Source organism: Bubalus kerabau, chromosome 9, assembly GCF_029407905.1.
Source record: "Bubalus kerabau isolate K-KA32 ecotype Philippines breed swamp buffalo chromosome 9, PCC_UOA_SB_1v2, whole genome shotgun sequence".
NCBI classification, from domain to species: Eukaryota; Metazoa; Chordata; class Mammalia; order Artiodactyla; family Bovidae; genus Bubalus; species Bubalus kerabau.
Window position 1 is genome coordinate 61,451,930 of NC_073632.1, and position 15,279 is coordinate 61,467,208.

Below are 15,279 nucleotides of genomic sequence, written 5' to 3' on the forward strand. Positions count from 1 at the left end.
GAGAGGGAATTGAGAGGGAATTCTGAGAGAAGGAGTGATAGGAAATTTTAAAACAAGAGGAGAGGAAATTCTGAGAAGAAAGTTAAGAGATTTGTGAAGAAAGGAAAGTGAGATGAAATTCTGAGAGAATGAGAGTGAGAAATTGTAAGAGGAGAGTGAGGGGGAATTTTGAGTGAGGGGGGTTGTGAGGGAATTCTGAGAGGAGAATGAAAGGGATTTCAGAGAGGAGAAAGGTGAGAGGGAATTCTGAGTGTCTGAGAGAAGGACTGTGTGAGGTAATTCTGAGTGAAGATAGGTGACAAAGAATTCTGAGAGGAAGAGAGTAAATTCTGAGAGAAGAAGGGTGTGAGGAAACTCAGAGAGACAAGTGAGGGATTTCTTAAAGAAGGAGAGCAAGAGGGAATTGTGAGAGAAGGAGAGTGAGAGGAAAATCTGAGAGAGGGAGGCTGTGAGGGAATTCTGAGAGAAGGAAAGTGTGAGGAAACTGAGAGAGAGAAGAAAGGTGTGAGGAAATTGAGAGAGGAAAAGTGAGAGGGTATTCTAAGAGAAAGAGAGTGAGGAAATTTGGAAAGAAGAAAGGTGAGAGGGAATTCTGAGTGAGGGTGATTGTGAGGGAACTGTGAGAGAAGGAAGGTGAGAGGCCTTTCTGAGAAAAGGGGAGTGAGGAAATTCTGAGAGAAAGTGTGAGAGGGAATTCTGAGTAAAAGAATGTGAGGGAATTCTGAGTGAGGGAGTATGTGATGGTATTCTGACTGAAGTAGGGTAGGAGTGAATCTGAGTGAGGGAGGGTATGAGGGATTTCTGAGAGAAGGGAGAATGTGAGGGAATTCTGAGATAAGGAGAGAGTGAGGGAATTATGAAAGAAGAAAGATGAGAGGCAATTCTGAGAGCAGAGAGGTAAGAGGGAATTTTGAGTGAGAGAAGATATGAGGATATTGTAAGAGAAGGAGAGTGAGAGGGAATTTTGAAAGAAGAAAGGTAAGAGGGAATTTTGACAGGAGGAGGATGAGAAGGAATTCTGAGGGGAGAGTGAGAGGAAATAGTGAGATAAGAAGAGTGAGAGGGAATTCTGAGAGAAGAAAGGTGAGAAGGAATTCTGAGTGAGGGAATCTGTGATGGTACTATGATTGAGGTATAGAGTAAAAAGGGAATCTGAGTGAGAGAGGGTGTTAAAGAATTCTGAGAGAAGGAGAGTGAGCAGGGAATTAAAAAAAAAAAAAGAAGAAGAAGAATGAGAGGGAATTCTGAGAGAAGAAAGGTTTCAGAGGCAATTTTGAGTGACAGAGGGTGTGAGGGCATTCTGAAAGAAGGAGAGTGAGGGAATTCTGAGATAAGAAGGGTGAACAGGAAATTTTAAAAGAAGAGTGAGAAGAAATTCTGAGAGACTACAGATCAGAGGGAATTCTGAGTGAGGGAAGGTGTGAGGGAATTTTGAGTGAGGGAGGAGGTGATGGAATTCTGAGGATGGAATGTTTAAATATATATATATATACACTTCAATCTTTCCATATTTTTGTAGATTGATATTGATATTCCTTTCTTTTTACATTTGCAAGTAGCACAACTCTGAACACTTTTATACATGTTCTTTGGTAAACATTTCTGTTGGATCTATATACAGGAATAGAATTGCTGATTTGTGAGGATTATATATGTCAAGTTTTAGAAGATACTGATAAGAAGTTTTCCCCAGTTATCTTACTAAATTAGACTGTCACCAGCAGAATAAGAGTACTTTTTACTACCACAACCTGTCAGCATTTGATACTGTCCGCATGTTTTTTCTTCTTTTCAATCATTTTGCTAGCAGTTTGGTTAGTATTTTATTAGCATTTTCTTAGGAACCATATATATTGAAATGTTTAAAAAGTTAACTGTAGGTGATTTTTTCACAGTATATTGTTGTTGTTCAGTCACTAAGTCAAATTGGACTCTTTGCAACCTTATGGACTGCAGCATGCCAGGCTTTCTTGTCCTTCACTATTTCCCAGAGTTTGCTCAAATTCAAGTCCATTGAGTCAGTGATGCTATCTAACCATCATATTCTGCCACCCTCTTCTCCTTTTGCATTCAGTCTTTCCCAGCTTCAGGGTCTTTTCCAATGAATCTCCTCTTTGAGTCAGGTGGCCAAAATATTGGAGTTTCAGCTTCAACAGCAGTCCTTCCCATTTGATTTCCTTTAGGATGGACTGATTTGATCTCCTTGTTGTCCAAGGGACTTTAAGTGTTTTTTCCCAGCATCACAATTCAAATTCATCAATTTTTTGGTGCTCAGTCTTCTTCATAGTCCACCTCTGACATTCATACATGACTACTGGAAAAACCATAGCTTTGACTATATGGACCACTGTAGGCAAAGTGATGTCTCTGCTTTTTAATATACTCTCTAGATTTGTCATAGCTTTTCTTCCAAGGAGCAAGCATCTTTTAATTTCATGGCTGCAATCACCATCCACAGTGATTTTGGAGCCCAAGAAGGTAAAATCTGTCATTGTTTCCTCATCTATTAGCCATGAAGTGGTGGGACCAGATGCCATGATCTTAGTTTTTTGAAATTTGAGTTTTAAATCAGCCTTTTCACTCTCCTCTTTTTTTCACCCTCATAAGAGGCTCTTTAGTTCCTCTTCACTTTCTGCCATTAGAGTGGTATCATCTGCATATCTAAGGTTGGAATGAAAACTGACCTTATCCAGTCCTATAGCTACTGTTGAGTTTTCCAAATTTGCTGACATATTGAGTGCAGCATCATCTTTTAAGGTTTTTAAATAACTCAGCTGGAATTGCATTATCACTACTAGCTTTGTTCCTAGAAATGCTTCCTAAGCCCCACTTGACTTCACACTCCAGGATGTCTGGCTCTACATGAGTGCCCTGGGTCATCAAGATGTTTTTTTTTTTCTATAGTTTTGTGTATTCTTGCCATCTCTTCTTAATCTCTTCTGCTTCTGTTAGATCCTTACCATTTCTGTCCTTTATAGTGCTCATTCTTGCATGAAATGTTCCCTTGATATCTCCAATTTTCTTGAAGAGATCTCTAGTCTTTCCCATTCTTTTGTTTTCCTCTATTTCTTTGCATTGTTCACTTAGGAAAGCCTTTCTGTTTCTCTTTGTTATTCTCTGGAACTCTACATTCACTTGGATATATCTTTCCCTTCCTCCTTGGGGCGTTTCACTTTTCATCTTTCCTCAGCTACTTGTAAAGCCTCCTCAGACAACCACTCTTCTTGCATTTCTTTTTCTTTGAGATGATTTTTGTCACTGCCTCCTGTACAACATCAAGAATCTCTGTTCATAGTTCTTCAGGCACTCTGTCTACCAGTTCTAATTTCTTGAATCTATTTGTCACCTCCACTGTATAATTATAATGGATTTGATTTAGGTCATAACTTAATGGCCTAGTGGTTTTCCCTACTTTCTTCAATTTGAGCCTGAATTTTACAATAAGGAGCTGATGATCTGAGCTACAGTCAGCTTCAGTTCTTGTTTTTGCTGAATGTATACAGCTTCTCCTTCTTTGGCTGCAAAGAATATTATCAATCTGATTTCGATATTGACCATCTGGTGATGTCCATGTGTAGAGTCTTCTCTTGTGTTCTTGGAAGAGGGTGTTTGCTATGACCAGTGTATTCTTTTGACAAAACTCTGTTAGCCTTGCCCTGCTTCATTTTGTACTCCAAGGCCAAATTTCCCATGACTCCAGGTATCTCTTGACTTCCTATTTTTGCATTCCAATCCCTTATGATGAAAAGGACTCTTTTTTTGGTGGCGGGAGGTTAGCTCAAGAAGATCTTATAGGTCTTCACAGAACCATTCAACTTCAGCTTCTTTGGCATGAGTGGTTGGGAGATAGACTTGGATTACTGTGATGTTGAATGATTTGCCTTGGAAATGAACTGAGATCATTCCCTCCTCTAGTGGACCACATTTTATCAGAACTCTTCACTATGACCTGTCCATCTTGGGTGACACCGCACAGCATGGCCCATAGCTTTACTGAGTTATGTAAGCTCCTTCGCTATAAGGCTATGAACCATGAAGGTGATTTCACAATGTATACATTTATCAAAATATCAAGTCATACAACTATATGCAATTTTTGTCAACTATGCTTTAAAAATAATGGAAAAAAATAAAAAGCTGACTATAGTGCACATCATTTTACCCATTAGAAATACATGGGTACTGAAATGTAGCTTTCCTTATTTTTTAAGCTGATTTCTTCTTTAAAGCTCCACTCCTTCTATGAGTAGAAAAAGAGGTTAAGCCAGCTTATTCAAATTAAGTTAGCCTGTATCATCTTAAACGGTTCTTTTCAGGTCAATATAAACTTTAAATCTTTTTCAGGAATTTCTGACCCCTCCAAATGTCTCCTCATCCCATGATGGTGTCTGTGTAGAAGAATGTGTCCTCAAGATAGCAGTGAATTCCTGTCTTTGCCTTGTCTCCTGGTCTGGAATAGTACTATTTCTTGTTGATCTCTGCTTGATGTGGCTTCACCTTGCCTTGTTTTAGAGGTGCTGCTATTTTTATAGTTTCATTAAAGGATGAAGTGTCAGGTTTATTCTTTCCCTGTGAGACAAACCTTGGAATTTTCTTTTCCTCCTTCTCTTTCTTCTTCCTTTTCCTTTTCTCCTTCTATTTTCCTTCTTTTCTCCTTTCCACCCTCCTTCCTTCCTTCCTTTCTTTTTCTTTCCCTGTTTATTTGTTTTCTTCTATCTCTATTCTATATTCCATATGCAATATATGTTAAATTGCTTTTTAAAAAATGTTTGCTTTGTTCCATCAATATTTATTAAATAATTTTCTCCTTTGACTCAGTAATTCTATATAAATTAATATTCCAAACAGTAAAAAAAAAATAATAAGATGTTCTACAAACATATATACTACAAACATATATGCACAGTGAAAAGCTGAAATAGCAAAATGTTTAAACAAAGTGAATGGCAAATTCATTCATACCATCTTATATAGTGAGTAAAAATTTTCCCAAGAATATTTAAAAACTTTGTTATTCATGATAAACTAGGTTAAAAAATTTAGACATAAAACTATGAGCTATACACATACACACACACATACATACACACACACTACACACATACACACACTGAATAATTTCCTTAACTTTTCTTCCAAATCATCCAGTAGATCTTTTTCAGACATATGTTGTTTGAGTCTCCAAATGCTGTATTTTTTCCCATTACTATGCAATATTTTTTCCTTTATGTTCCATGACTACTCTCTTTTCCCCATTAAAGATGTTTTAAAGTTCAGATTGTTAGAATATAGAGTGAATAAGTCATCCTTGGTCTTGCTCCTGTTCAAGAGCAGTGGTTAAATCTTTTTCTCGGATTGACAGAGAATAGGTTTATTCAATGCACCCTTCTTATTTCATATTCCAAGATCCAGAACATATTCACAGATGCATCTCTGCTCAATTGGAGGTTTATCTTCCTATTGCCTGTGTCTCTGGCTGTCTGCTTTTCTCAGAGGTCACTAGTCCCTGAAAAATTGCACTATTCTGTATGCATGGCTACAGAGTTCTTCCCACATCTGCTTTCATTATAGTAATTTTGTTTTCTTATTCATATAGGATGTGGGTCTTTAAGTTAGAGATATAAGAAAATGTAAGAAATACGTTGCTGCAAGTTTTAGACATTTTCTTTCCAAAGAAGAAGAACTTGGAATAGATGCAAGGTTCCTTCATTATTGAATCCTATTTGTTTAACTAAAACACATTGTAAACTTGAGCAAATGGGAAGACATTGCTTGGGATGCTAATAAAGTCCTCAAAAACTTGAGAGTTTGGGAATATCAGACCACCTGACTTGTCTCCTGAAAAATCTGTATGCAGGTCAGGAAGCAACAGTTAGAACTGGACATGGAACAACAGACTGGTTCCAAATAGGAAAAGGAATACGTCAAGGCTGTATATTGTCACCTTGCTTATTTAACTTATATGCAGAGTACATCATGAGAAACGATGGGCTAGATGAATCATAAGCTAGAATCAAGATTGCCAGGAGAGATATTAATAACCTCAGATATGCAGATGACACCACCTTTATGGCAGAAAGCAAAGAAAAACTAAAGAGCCTCTTGATGAAAGTGAAAGAGGAGAATGAATAATTTGGCTTAAAGCTCAACATTCAGAAAACTAAGATCATGGCATCTGATCCCATCACTTCATGGCAAATAGATGGGGAAACAGTGGAAACAATGACAGACTTTATATTCTTGGGCTCCAAAATCACTGCAGTTGGTGACTGTAACCATGAAACTAAAAGATGCTTGCTCCTTGGAAGGAAAGTTATGACCAACCTAGACAGTATATTCAAAAGCAGAGACATTACTTTGCCAACAAAGGTCCGTCTAGTCAAGGCTATGGTTTTTCCAGTAGTCATGTATGCATGTAAGACTTGGACTATAAAGAAAGCTGAGAGCCAAAGAATTGATGCTTTTGACCTGTGGTATTGGAGAAGACTCTTGAGAGTCCCTTGGACTGCAAGGAGATCCAACCAGTCCATCCTAAAGGAAATCAGTCCTGAATATTCATTGGAAGAACTGATGCTAAAGCTGATACTCCAATACTTTGACCACCTGACGTGAAGAGCTGACTCATTTGAAAAGACCCTAATGCTGGGAAAGATTGAGGGCAGGAGGAGAAGGGGATGACAGAGGATGAGATGGTTGGATGGCATCACCGACTCAATGGACTTGAGTTTGAGTAAGCTCCGGGAGTTGGTTATGGACAAGGGAGGCCTGGCTTGCTGTAGTCCATGGGGTCGCAAAGAGCTGGACACGACTGAGTGACTGAACTGACTGAAACTTAAGAGTATAGTGGAACATAGTAAGTCCCACTACTGTTCTTTGTCAAAAACTTCTCAGCCAAAAGCTAGGAATGCATACTTTACTGAAAATAATCTGACTTTTAACTGTCAAAATTCTGGGTTATTGTACTATAAGTGTCCTAAGTAGAAGACATTCTACACAGAAGAAAAACTGAGTCTGGTCAAGAAACCCTTTATAAAAATTATACACAGTGTTTTCAGGAGACAGTTGTCATTTGCTAAAATGGAGGGGAAGTTGGGGGAAAGACACATAATAAGTGATGAGAGAGAGATTTGGGGCCAGGTTATGGAAGACATTAAGTGTTTTTATTTTTTCCCTTAATTGAAGCAAACATGGTGGGTTTTTTTTCCTTTGTTTGGTTTGTTTGTTTAGCAGGACTAGAGAGATTGAGTTTTATAAGAGATGGTCAGCATCTTTACATTGCATTTCAAATTGTATGTACAAATCCTGCATGAATTGGGATCTGTTAGCTTGTTCTTCAATATATGCCAAGATCTGGTCACTTTCCATCACCCTCATCTTCACTAGGTAGTTGAACTTACCATCATAGTTCATTTCAATTATTACCTTGGACTTCTTCCAACTGCCCTAACTAGATTTTTGGTTTCTTTTGAAAAATCAGAAGACTCTTATGAGAAGCCTCAGCCAGCAGTCAGCTGGAGCTGAATAGTACCAAGCTCTGTAAATGGGGCTCGTTTCACTTCATTTCATTACCCACTCACTCTACTGTGTATCTGCTTGCTTCTCTTATGGGTGTTACCTGTCCCAGCCAGAAGAAATGTGTTGCAGCCATGGCCCTAGCTGCACTTTTTACAATATGCCAATGCTTTTATATGAATATTTTTTTCAAAAAGCTTCTGTGAAAAGTCACCTAAAAATGTCATGTGTAACTTTGTAAATAAATTTAAATGACTATATAGCAACTTTTATAAACACTAAGAGGTTCCTGATCCAAATCACTTTGAGAATAGACTATATATGAATTGTTCTTTGTTTCAGAACTTCTCAACCAAAAGCTAGGAATGCATACTTTACTGAAAATAATCTTTTACTGCCAAAATTCTGGGTTATGGCACTATTAATATTTTATTTGTTATACTTTATCAAAGGCAGATACAGCTTCTTATGCTGTAACTTAATTTTTCTTTCTCAGAGATCATATGGAGAAGTTGTTGGGAAATTTTCCCTTGTCTAGTACTGAGGGAGGGTATCTTAGCAAGGGCACTCATTGGCTTCTAACTGTCTAGGATCTAAAGTGCCAACTTCCTCAGGCTTTGCAAAAATTTGAATTTAAGTTTGGTCTGTCTTCAGCCTTCTAAAGGCTATTTGGCTACAGGGGCACAAGAGCAAGAAACACGAGAACATGCTCTACTGATTGATCCCTATGAATTTAATCTAATTGGGTAGAAGTGTAATGTTGTAAGGTGACTGGATATCTTTGCTAAAATGTAAGACTAAAATGTGTGGAGTAAATTGTTTTATTTATGCTGCTCTCATAAAGTGACAATAGGATGGTGTAATTGAATGAATGAAAAATTAGGCTTTTGGTTTTCAACAAGTGAATTTAAAAGTGAAAGAACTCCTAACTGACTGAATCTAAAGGTAGCAGAAACACCTGTGCCAATCTGGAAGCCAGCACTTTATCTGAGTATGAAGCTTTATTTTAGGCACAATTAGACTAATTACACTGCCAGGTTTTCTACAGGTGATAGACTTTTCCGTAGAATTCAAATAAGAACCTTTGTAATACTGCCTTTTCTGTTTTATACATATCAATTTACCAGGAGATGGATGTGAATTTGATTAGGTTTTAGAAATATCTTCATGATATAATTGAAATAGCAAACGACATATAGTTTCTGTTAGGTCTGCAGAAGAAAGCTTTGTGTTTTTAAGCCAATAAGTGTAAAAAATGAACTCTTTTGTCAAGTACCATGATAGAGTTACAGAAAGGTAAAAAATCATATTTAAGATGGCTGTCAGTTATATTCTAGATAGGGTCTGTTACTTTTGAGTAAAGAACAAAAGAAATGGCCAGCTATGTCATTCAATCATTTAAGATGTTTCCTAATGTTAAAGAAAAGGGGAGGAAAATATATTAAAAGTAGGTGTTTGATTTGAAATAAATTTTCTTACTAATTTATATGATTCTGATATCATTTGCCCCAAATTTAGAGCTCCCTTGTATGTAATACATCTTTTATTAACAATAAAAATATAATGTGCATCTTCTGTTTAAAGTACATTTAAACAGGATTTATGTTCATGTGCATACATAATTTTGGCTTAATATATCATTTAGTGACTAATTCAAAAGTACCAGTGATTAGAAGAGTCTTTTAAAGGCTTTGACTCAGAGTGAATTTTTGGCTGTCAATGAACCTTCTGAACATCTTTATAGATGCGGCCACTGTGAGGAGACAGAACTCAAGGGGTCATCTACACCTGTGCTTTTCAATATGGACTAACTGAGCTTATTTGTTAGGATTTGCTAATATTTAAAGATTGCTGCTGGCACTCACAGCAGGCATGTGTGTCATATCTCAGCCCTCATGAGCTATCCTGAGAGAGGATTAGGTATCTTAAAGGTGTTAACACAAGTCCTCTGTGCATCCTTTTGATTTCATTATATTGTGATTTTTGGAGTTTATTTGTGCCTGATTAGGTGGATTTGTAGTTCATATTAATTACTTTTGATGAAACTAAGCCTCTCAAATTGAACAAATGGTATAAAAAATATACCTGCAAAGAAATCAGAGTTTGAATATATTACTAATAATGCAGGTGCAAATAAATCAGAAATGGTGGAGCTTAGACTTCTAACACTGACTCCTCTTCAACCACACTTTGAGCTAAAAACAATAACGCCATAACAATATTTGAGATGTTGATAAAAAATAATTGGAATTATCAGAGACCATTTGAAATTTATACATTCAGTGTATCATTAAGGATGAATTTTGTCCTGTTTATTTAGCCCTGAGTTATTAGCTAACCATGGTATAAAGCCATCATGAACAGCAGGATATTGAAAAAATAATCATTTAGAATAATGTGATCATTTTTCAATAATGTTTAGGACCACATGATCCAGTACTTTATAAAATTTGTGTGTGTTTACAGACTCAGTCTCATCTCATCTCACACGCTAGCAAAGTTATGCTCAAAATTCTCTAAGCCAAGCTTCAACAGTACGTGAACCCTGAACTTCCAGATGTTCAAGTTGGATTTAGAAAAGGCAAAGGAACCAGAGATCAAATTGCCAACATACGTTGGATAATCGAGAAAGCAAGAGAGTTTCAGAAAAAACTTCTACTTCTGCTTTATTGACTATTTCAAAGTCTTTGACTGTGTGGATCACAACAAACTGTGGAAAATTCTCAAAGAGATGGGAATACCAGACCACCTGATCTGCCTTCTTAGAAATCTGTATGAAGGTCAAGAAGCAACAGTTAGAACTGGACATGGAACAACAGACTGGTTCCAAATTGGGAAAGTACATCAAGGCTGTATATTGTTACCCTGCTCATTTAACTTGTATGCAGACTACATCATGTGAAATGTTGGGCTGGATGAAGCACACGAGCTGGAATCAAGATTTCTGGGAGAAAAATCAAAACTTCAGATATGCAGATGACACCACCCTTATGGCAGAAAGCAAAGCAGAACTAAAGAGCCTCTTGAGGAAAGTAAAAGAGGAGAGTGAAAAAAACTGGCTTAAAACTCAACACTCAGAAAACTAAGATCATGGCATCCGGTCCCATAGTTCAGTTCAGTTCAGCTCAGTCACTCAGTTGTGTTCAACTCTTTGCAACCCCATGAACCACAGCATGCCAGGCCTCCCTGTCCATCACCAACCCCCAGAGTCCACCCAAACCCATGTCCATCGAGCCAGTGATGCCATCCAACCATCTCATCCTCTGTTGTCCCCTTCTCCTCCTGCCCTCAATCTTTCCCAACATCAGGGTCTTTTCCAATATGTCAGCTCTTCGCATCAGGTGGCCAAAGTATTGGAGTATCACTTCAGCATCAGTCCTTCCAATGAACATCCAGGACTGATCTCCTTTAGGATGGACTGGCTGTATCTCCCTGCAGTCCAAGGGACTCTCAAGAGTCTTCTCCAACACCACAATTCAAAAGCATCAATTCTTCTGTGCTCAGCTTTCTTTATAGTCCAACTCTTACACCATACATGACTAGTGGAAAAACCATAACCTTGACTAGATGGACCTTTGTTGGCAAAGTAATGTCTCTGTTTATTAATATGCTGTCTAGGTTGGTCATAACTTTCCTTCCAAGGAGTAAGTGTTTTTTTAATTTCATGGCTGCAAGCACCATCTGCAGTGATTTGGAGCCTGGAAAAATAAAGTCAGCCACTGTTTCCACTATTTCCCCATCTGTTTGCCATGAAGTGATGGGATCAGATGCCATGATCTTAGTTTTATGAAAGTTGAGCTTTAAGCCAACTTTTTCACTCTCCTCTTTCACTTTCATCAAGAGGCTCTTTAGTTCTTCATAATTTCATGGCAAATACATGGGGAAACAATGGAAACAGTGACAGACTCTTTTGGGGGGCTCCAAAATCACTGCAGATGGTGACCACACCCATGAAATTAGAAGATTCTTGCTCCTTGGAAGAAAAGCTATGACCAACCTAGACAGCATATTAAAAAGCAGAGACAATACTTTGCCAACAAAGTTCTGTCTAGTCAAAGCTATTGTTTTTCCAGTAGTCATGTATGGATGTCAAAGCTGGACTATAAAGAAAGCTAGGCACCAAAGAATTGATGCTTTTGGGCTGTGGTGTTGGAGAAGACTCTTGAGATTCCCTTGGACTGCAAGGAGATACAACCAGTCTATCCTAAAGGAAATCAGCTGTGAATATTCATTGGAAGGACTTATGCTGAAGCTGAAACTCTGATAACTTGGCCACCTGATGTGAAGAACTGACTCCTTGGAAAAGACTCTGATGCTGGGAAAGATTGAAGGTGGGAGGAGAAGGGGACCACAGAGGATGAGATGGTTGGATAACATCTATGTACATGAGTTTGAGTAAGCTCCAGGAGTTGGTCATGGACAGAGAAGCCTGTGATGCTGCAGTCCATGAGGTCACAAAGAGTCGGACACGACTGAGCAACTGAACTAACTGACTGATATCCTCAGTCATGTCTGACTCCTTGTGACCCCATGGACTGTAGCCTGACAGGCTCCTCTGTACATGGAACTTTCCAGACAAGAGTACTGGAGCGGGTTGCCATTTCTCCTCCAAGGGATCTTCACAATCCAGGGATCAAAACCATATCTGCTGCAGCTCCTGCTTGGCAGGGGGATTCTTTATGACTGTACCACCTGGGAAACCGTATAAAATTTAATCAAATGTAATAAATGTTTGGATGGCAATTTTAAGGTTTCTTAATAGTGAAAAAAAATGCTGTGTACTGTTAGGGAAATGTTTATTCTTGCCCTGGTTAAAAAAATAGTTGAAATGTTATGTAGGAATTAATATGGGACAAACTAAACCACATTATTTGTCAGAAAATTCCACTGGAACATGCATGGGAAACACTGCTTAAAATAAAGTTTAGTAAAAGATAAACTTAATGAAACTTCATAAACTTAATTTCAAACTCAATGAAACTATGGGCCATGCTGTGTAGAGCCACCCAAGAGGGATGGGTCATGGTGGAGCGTTCCGACAAATTGTGGTCCACTGGAGAAGGGAATGGCAAACCACTTCAATATTCTTGCCTTGAGAACCCCATGAACAGTATGAAAAAGCAAAAAAGATAGAACACTAAAAGATGAACTCCCCAGGTCTGTAGGTGCCCAATATGCTACTGGAGACCAGTGGAGAATAACGCCAGAAAGAATGAAGAGAGGGAGCCAAAGCAAAAACAACACTCAGTTGTGAATGGGACTGGTGATAGAAGCAAGATCCGATTCTGTATAGAGTAATATTGCACAGGAACCTGGAATGTCAGGTCCATGAATCAAGGCAAATTAGAAGTGGTCAAACAGGAGATGGCAAGAGTGAGTGTTGACATTCTAGGAATCAGCGAACTAAAATGGACTGGAATGGGTGAATTTAACTCAGATGACCATTATATCTACTACTGTGGCCAAGAATCCCTTAGAAGAAATGGAGTAGCCATCATAGCGAACAAAAGAGTCTGAAATGCATTACTTGGATGCAATTTCAAAAACGACAGAATGATCTCTGTTCATTTCCATGCAAAACATTCAATATAACAGTAATCGAAGTCTATGCTCCGACCAGTAATGCTGAAGGAGCTGAAGTGGAATGGTTCTATGAAGACTACAAGACCTTCTAGAACTAACACCCAAAAAAAAAGGTCTTTCGTCATAGGGTACTGGAATGCAAAAGTAGGAAGTCAAGAAACACCTGGAGTAACAGGCAAACTTGGCTTTGGAGTACAGATGAAGCAAGGCAAAAACTAATAGAGTTTTGCCAAGAGAACGTACTGGTCATAGCAAACACCCTCTTCCAACAACACAAGAGAAAACTCTGCATATGGACATCACCAGATGGCCAACACTGAAATCAGATTGATTATATTCTTTGCAGCCAAAGATGCAGAAGCTCTATACAGTCAGCAAAAACAAAACTGGGAACTGACTGTGGCTCAGACCATGAACACTTATAGTCAAATTCAGACTTAAATTGAAGGAAGTAGGGAAAACAACTAGATAATTTAGGTAGGATCTAAATAAAATCCCTTACAATTATTCAGTGAAAGTCAGAAATAGATTTAAGGGACTAGATCTGATAGACAGAGTGCCTGAAGAACTATGGATGGAGGTTCATGACATGTACAGGAGACAGGGATCAAGACTGTCCCCAAGAAAAAGAAATGAAAAAACCAAACTGGCTGTCTGAGGAGGCCTTACAAATGGCTGTGAAAAGAAGAAAACAGAAAAGCAAAGGAGAAAAGGAAAGATACACCCATTTGAATGCAGAGTTCCAAAGAATAGCAAGGAGAGATAAGAAAGCTGTCCTCAGTGATCAGTGCAAAGAAATAGAGGAAAACAATAGAATGGGAAAGACTAGAGATCTCTTCCAGAAAATTAGAGAAACTAAGGGAATATTTCATGCAAAGATGAGCACAACAAAGTACAGAAATGATATGGACCTAACAGAAGCAGAAGATATTAAGAAGAGGTGGCAACAATACACAGAAGAACTATACAGAAAAGATCTTCATGACCCAGATAATCATGATGGTGTGATCACTCACCTAGAGCCAGATATCCTGGAATGTGAAGTCAAGTGGGCCTTAGGAAGCATCATTATGAATAAAGCTAGTGGAGGTGATGGAATTCCAGTGGAGCTATTTCAAATCCTGAAAGATGATATGAAAGTGCTGCACTCAATATGTCAGTAAATTTGGAAAACTCAGCAGTGGCCACAGGACTGAAAAAGGTCAGTTTTCATTCCAATCCCAAAGAAAGGCAATGCCAAAGAATGTTCAAGCTGCCACACAATTTCACTCATCTCACACGCTAGTAAAGTAATGCTCAAAATTCTCCAAGCCAGGCTTCAACAATATGTGAACTGTGAAATTCCAGATGTTCAAGCTGGTTTTAGAAAAGGCAGAGGAAGCAGAGATCAAATAGCCAACATCCGCTGAATCATAGAGAAAGCAAGGGAGTTCCAAAAAAACATCTATTTCTGCTTTATTGACTATGCCAAAGCCTCTGACTGTGTGGATCACCACAAACTGTAGATAATTCTGAAAGAGATGAGAATACCAGACCATCTGACCTGCCTCTTGAGAAATCTGTTTGTAGGTCAGGAAGTAACAGTTAGAAATGGACATGGAACAACAGACTGGTTCCAAATAGGAAAAGGAATACGTCAAGGCTGTATATTGTCACCCTGCTTATTTAACTTATATGCAGAGTACATCATGAGAAACGCTGGGCTGTATGAAACACAAGCTGGATCAAGATTGCTGGGAGAGATATCAATAACCTCAGATATGCAGATGACACCACCCTTATGGCAGAAAGCAAAGAAGAACTAAAGAGCCTCTTGATGAAAGTGAAAGAGGAGAGTGAAAAATTTGGCTTAAAACTCAACATTCAGAAAACTAAGATCATGGCATCTGGTTCCACAACTTCATAGCAAATAGATGGAGAAACAGTGGAAACAGTGCCAGACTTTATTTTGGGGGGCTCCAAAATCACTGCAGATGGTGACTGCAGCCATGATTAAAAGACGCTTACTCCTTAGAAGAAAAGTTATGACAAACCTAGACAGCATAATATAAAGCAGAGACGTTACTTTGCCAATAAAGGTCAGTCTAGTCAAGGCTATGGTTTTTCCAGTAGTCATGTATGCATGTAAGACTTGGACTATAAAGAAAGCTGAGAGCCAAAGAATTGATGCTTTTGACCTGTGGT

At 38.3% G+C, this 15,279-nt stretch overlaps 1 long non-coding RNA gene across 1 annotated transcript in view; it reads right to left on the bottom strand.

The window, feature by feature from the left end:
- LOC129619933 (uncharacterized) overlaps positions 1-14,217 on the bottom strand; it is a 31,643-nt gene extending 17,426 nt beyond the window's left edge. Inside the window, exon 1 of the long non-coding RNA XR_008698293.1 lies at positions 14,112-14,217. This is a non-coding gene — a long non-coding RNA (uncharacterized LOC129619933). The remainder of the gene's footprint in view (positions 1-14,111) is intronic.
- Between the last annotated feature and the right edge of the window lie 1,062 nt (positions 14,218-15,279).